Here is a 6810-nt window from a genome sequence, read left to right as displayed (position 1 = left end):
TAATTGATTAATTAAGTTCAGGTTATTACGAACATGGACTAAGAACAAATTTTTCTTTAAAAGTGCTCAATACACATGTAGAGCTTTTATATAAATAGAATTATATAAATATTGTGAGGAGTTTACACAAGTCATTAACATTTTTATATTGTTCATGCATCATCACGGCTCCAAATGAACTTGCTTTTTTGTTGGAATTTTGGGAGAGGTTTGCTTTGCTTTTTTAATACATTTGGAGTCCTGATGATACATGAAGAATGTAGAAACATTGGTTGATTTGCGTAGAATCCTCGCAATGTTTATATAATTTAATATATATATTACAATAGAAAAATGCGAGCATGAAAAGTAAAATAATTAAGCTTAAACATGGAAAAGAAAAGGACAAGATATTATAGCAAAAAATATAATAAATTTATAACTTAAAAGATTGCAGCATTAAAAAATGATTATATAATGTTAAATTGAATTAAAAAAACCTTCTTAATGCTGCAATATTTTAAATTATAAATTTATTATATTTTTTACTAGAATATCTTGCCCTTTTCATTTCCATGTTTAAGTTTAACCATATTACTTTTCATGCTCGCATTTCTCTATTGTAATCCATGATTTTTCCAGGCTTCTAGTAAATTCACTTGTTCTTTGTTTAATTTCAGTCTTATTCCCCTCCCCCATAAACACAACATACATATATGTAAAACAATATACAGCACTCGTCTGCTTTCATTCTCTCTGTTTCACTTGTTACTTCTCTTTTCACAAGAGCGGTGAATTAGTAGCAACACTAGTCGCTGAAGCGACGTGGTTGCTATGGAAACGAGTCATAAAAAACGTTGCTCACCTCCTTACGAATTTTTATGATTTTGAACACCAGTAAATTCATCATAACTTTTGTTTTACTGAACGAAAATTGAAATTTTTTTTTCACGATATAGTTGAGAAGGTGATCTATAAACTGCAATAATTGTTTGAAATTTGGTCGAAAAATGAGTGAGCGGTGAAGCCTTAAAGCAGTTCTAAATTACTAAACCTGCCACTTAACCATATATTCAAACACTACCGTGTTCGAATGATATTGATGAAGAGCAATCAATTGGTTTTCAGCCCAAGATTTTTCATCGGTCACTAGTTGTTCACGAAATCATTTGTACCATGTAATCTAAACTTTCGTAAAATTTATAAATAAATATATGTGTGCTTCTCTCATTTTACTTCAGGCAAAGTTCTCAGAAATTAAGGGACCCTTTTCCTGGGATTAACACTTGATCTCTATATGAGATACATAGACATTCGAATATTCCAGTAAAGTTCTCCTTTACCTATCAAATACTGAGTTAGTGAAGAAGTTGAAACATAATTTTCCTCTCCCCAATCGAACATTTAAATATGTTATAGTACACCTTACTTATTGTCTCTTGGATTCCAGGACAAGAATTTCTCTTGTCTGATTAAGTATTCAGCTTCGTGCAGCTACTTAAGGTAACATCAGTTGGAGAAGGTGCATCATTCCTTGTAAAAGCCAGTAATGGCTGCCTTACCGAAGAGATCTTATTTGAGCCATGAATACTATGTAATTTTTAATATTTGGTCAGGGTTTACTTGTAGGGGAAAGTATCCTCATGCCAGGTTGTCCTGAAAACCCTCTATACAAAGAGATCTCAGAAACTCAAGGATAGTGTCATGTAGGAATTCAATTTCTTTCCTGTAGACATTCAAGTTCTCTCCAATGTGCATGCATGTGTGTATTTGTTTAAGTGTGTATGTGCATGAATTCAACAAACTTTTCATCATTGTCTTTTTATTTTTCTTCCAACCACTACATGTTTTCACAATACCACAACACATACAAAATGGTGGTTTTCATGTTAGAGAGGAGACTCCAACATATGCGTTGCTAAAAACGATTTATTAGAATATCAAATTTCTTGTTAATGGCTTTAAGATCAGGTTTTTGGATCCACTGGGAAAATTTAAAAAATGAATAATTGCTAGAGTGACTCTGTTTAGTTACAGTGTTAATTAGGATGTATTTTTAATTCTCTCTTGAAGATCTTACAATTTTATATTTCCTCTAAGAAAATAACATAAAATGTGTGTCAAGCTTCATGGTTGCGATTTTAAGGAAAAATATTTAAATTACCGGAATAGATACTCTTCTGTGCAATTAATGAAGAATGCAAAAATTAACTGAAAAGAAAAAGAAAATAAAGAGATTGTGAAAAGAAAAACTAACTTTTCTAAAAAAAATGAATGTGGTATATTTATTGGACATTGAGGTTACCAGTTTGTGGCATGGTCCCTAGCCTTGGTAGAGGGCATTTTGGAGCGTCTTTGAATTGAGCCAAAAGCCATGGCAACATTTAATATGAATTGGGGTAAAAAGTTATTGCTCCAGGGAAGGAAGAAATGAATATATATATATATATATATATATATATATATATATATATATATATATATATATATATAAAAATCCCTGAAACAGTGTTTCATGGTAAACAAGTGATGATCCCTTAAAAAATAAGTTATTACTGGTACTAATAGTGAATTCGAGAGAGTAAGTTGATGCAGTGATTGCAGGTGATTGAATGACTTACTGACTAAATGGTTTTTTAATGAATGATAAAAAATAATTTTTGTTTTTTGTATAGTTTTAAAGGTTAAAACCTTCCGAGACTATATATATATAATATAAAGCTGAATGTGTGTGTGTGTGTGTGTGTCTGTGTGTGTGTGTGGTCACGAATAGGCTCCTATATTGTTGAATATTTTAAAAAACTGATTACATATAATGATAGAAGATGTATCGAGACGAGGAATGGCTATATTTTATCTGGCAGAGCGGTGGTTCATTAAAATTGTGGGGTTTGCGTTCACGCCTGGTTCACAAAGTATGGAAATAAAAAATTTTAAAATGAATAAAAAACGTTTACAAGTGTTTTTGATATAAATGTACATAAGAATACTTTTATAAGTATGTTTTAAATTAAATAGGGATGGTATAATAAAATTGTGGGGTCTGCGTTCGTGCCTGGCCTCCATAGAATGGAAATAGGCACAAACTTTAATAAAGACTTTTCATATCTATCTGCGTAAGTATACTTTGATAATTATGTTTCAGTTTGAAGAAATATGGTATAATAAAAATTATGGTGCGTTCGTTTGCACCTGACCTCCATAGAATGGAAATATGTCACAAAGTTTAACAAGGTTTTTTTAATATAGATCCACAGAATATTGTGATAAGTGTTTCAATGTGAACCGGTATGGTATAATAAATTATAGGGTTTATCTATTTTATTTTTACTTTCATTATATTTTGCTTTGGTTTTGATACCCCCAAGAAGCTATCTCTTTACAACCCTTCCTTTTCATAACCTATCATACTTTAATAAATCAGTCCATTTTTTGTAGGCTGTTTTTGAACCCAGTCAACGACAGGTACTAGTATATATATATATATATATATATATATATATATATATATATATATATATATATATATATATATATAGGTGATTGAAAAGTAACTCCCTATTTTAAAATATATACAATTTATTTTTGAAATATAAGAAGAAAATATGATGCATAGACTTTTACTTAAAATTCGATATGTGCACCCTCATTCATCACCACTTTTCAAGTCGACCAAGAATCGCATCAACTGATTTCACAAGAAATTCTTGCAGAATGGTTGTCATAACTTCATGCATTCGCCTTTCAAGTTCTTTTAAATTTTTTGGTTTGGTTGAGTAGACTTTTACTTTCAGCTAACTCCAGAGAAAAAAGTTGCAGGGCTTTAAGTCAGAACTTCTGGCTGGTCATTCATGCGAATTGTAATGACCAATCTATCTTCCATGGAATTGGGCATTTAGCCATTCACAAATAACAATAGCAAAGTGTGGAGGAGTTCCATGTTGCAAGAAAATCAAATCTTCAATATTGTCCCAAGCACTAATAATTGGCCAAATTTAATCTCTCAACATAGTGAGGTACCTCGACACTTTGCTATTGTTGTTTGTGAATGACACCACCTCCAACACCAATAAAGAGTGAACCTCTGCAAACGACAGAGATAATACAAAGCAAAAGATTAGAAGCTAGGTCTACATCCATCCATAACAGACGACTGCCATCCCTGCACTAGATTTTAGGATTTTCAGTTCGGATGACAACATTTTTTCTTTCTTTCATAAAAGCAAAAAAAAAAAAATATGCAAGTTAACATAATATCCGAGTTATGTGCCTTACCTTTACATGGAAGGACTCTTCCAGGTATGAGTAGCAACTGTCATGGCAGAGATATAAAAAAAAAGGCACACACGTGTGTCGTGAGTTGATATCAAATGTCTGTGTTCTGTTGCCATTCTCCTATGCTAATTATGCAAAAGCAAATTTTGCTCTGATAGTATTTGTAAAGAATGAAATAGATGGCTTTTATTTTTATATTTTTCTTGTGTGTTTGTTGGTGTCATATTTGCTTATGGACATATGTGCACCTGTAGGCTACACAGCAATTATTGTCAAATAAATTATCCTAAACTATGAATAGACATCTCTTTCTGTTTCTTTACCTAACTTGTTTGTTATTTATAGAATTTTCTAAGCATCCACAAGTGTATCTTTTACAGAGCCGCTAAAGCTGGGAGCGGTAGCAGCCACATTAAGATATGCAAATGACCAAGCTGGGTGTGTGAAGTGACGTCACAGCAGAGATAAAAGGACATGTGGCCGAGAAGAAGAAATGTTCAGAGAGGGGGTGTTTGGAAGAGTGGTGTTTGAAATGTGACGAGAGAAGCTCATGTTCAAGTCATGGCTGGTGTTCGGAAAAGAACATGTTCAAAACATGTAAGTGACGTCAAAGAAGAGGTGGAAAATCACATGCGGCTTCAGGAAGAAAAAATAAGCTGTTTAAATATTTAGAAAATCATTGTTGGAAATACCAGATATAAAGGCTTTTTGCTAAAAAAGAAAGTAAATCGAGTTTTTTTCTTTCTTCTGTTTTCTTGCAACAAAGTCTACAACATGTTGGGTCCGTTAAAATATAATGACACTGTTAAAATATAATGACACCGTTAAAATATAATGACACCGTTAAAAAAAGGTGTGTAAAGTTACATTTCTTCAAACTTTGATTTTAATGTTGTTTTCTCCAAAAACAGATGGCATTTCCTATGAATCAAAAACCAATCATAATATGAAAGTTGAATTTCTTATTCTCGCTATTTATAAAAAGTTTTTTTTTCCCAAAGAAAGACTATATGCACTCCATCATAAAGTGACTTTGAAGACAAGTAAAACTTCTTCTTCTTCTTCTTCTTCTTCTTTTTCTAATAATAATAATGATAATAATAATAATAATAATAATAAGCAATCCCGAAAAACTTCGAAAAAAGAATGTCAGAAATTGGAATCAGAGGAATAACTGCAAAAGTATGACTAATGATAATGAAAACGACTGAAATATTAAGGAAAACCCTTGAATGCGGAGAATAATACAAGACAATATATTGAATAAGCGTTACAGGGAATGAAGAACACCGAAACTGCATATTTACAAGTTCTACACCCCCCATCATGCACTCCCCCCATTGTTTCATCACCGACCCCCCCCCCCAAAGGGCCGAGAAGCGTCAATAAGGACTGAAAGACCGAGGAGCGCCAACCAGACCTCGGCTGGACAAGCGCAAAGAGAACTGGGACCTTGGGGAGGCTGAGTGTCACTCAAATTCCAACATAAACCAATGGCCACTACCAGCGAGAAATCAATGGTAAGCGGCTGTTGCGATGATGCAAATTCATTTGCAAATGCTATCGAAGGAGGTGGAGAGGTCTGGAGGTCTGGAGAGACTTGTTGTCACTCAGCTTCCAGAGAATACCACAGGTCTCCAATCAGATCGTTTGTTGACTTGTGTGAAAGCTCCATGTGAGCCAATAATAATAATAATAATAATAATAATAATAATAATGATGGTGATGCAAACAGAAAAATTTATTTTCACTTTTGCATTCATTTTGTCTTGCTTTCACTCCAGCTTATATCTGATACATACACATATTATAAGCGCTTTGTATAAATTATTTATATAAAATTGTTGTCATCCCATAATTTAAAATCAATAAAAAACGATTTTACATACCGTTTTGTTTTTGTTTAACTTTTTGTTAAAAACATATTGCATTGTATTTCATTTGTTTTATTGACCCATAAAAATATAACCGTAACAAACTCTGAAATGAAATAAGTATATTTCTCATTATGGCAAAGTTATGTATACTGTCGGTTTATAGTTAGGGAATACGGCCCCTCCCTCAAATGAGACACTTTGGACGGGTACAAAATTGCCATAATCAACCCTAAGCTTCAAATGATTGGGAAAAAACATCACTCATCCCCCCAAAATAGGTAATATCTGGGAGAATGGCTTCTTGAAATTGACCAGAAGTGACACTAATTTTAATCCAGCCAAGTATCATCACAGTGGTATTGTAGCAAGAGTAAAACATGATTTGGATGAACGCTAAAAAGCAAAAGATCTCGAATTACTACCCTCTTTCTGCTTCATTGTTCGCTTCCAAAAGCAAGTTAGTTTTCATAGAAATGTGTTAACTCAAAATATCATAAAACAATGGAAGTCATTTTAAACCCAAAATGTATTAATCCTATGTCAAATTAACCCAGCTTATAAAAATAGTAACCTGATCAACAAAATCAGATTTCTCAAGCACTGAAGGATGCAAGAACATATGCTCAACATGTCGACCCTCACTCCCATCCTGCACCCTTGGTTGAGGTAAACGGAAAGG

Source organism: Euprymna scolopes, chromosome 14 (assembly GCF_053919585.1).
Source record: "Euprymna scolopes isolate OS-2025 chromosome 14, ASM5391958v1, whole genome shotgun sequence".
Taxonomy (NCBI): domain Eukaryota; kingdom Metazoa; phylum Mollusca; class Cephalopoda; order Sepiida; family Sepiolidae; genus Euprymna; species Euprymna scolopes.
Note: the sequence above shows the minus strand (reverse complement) of the source record.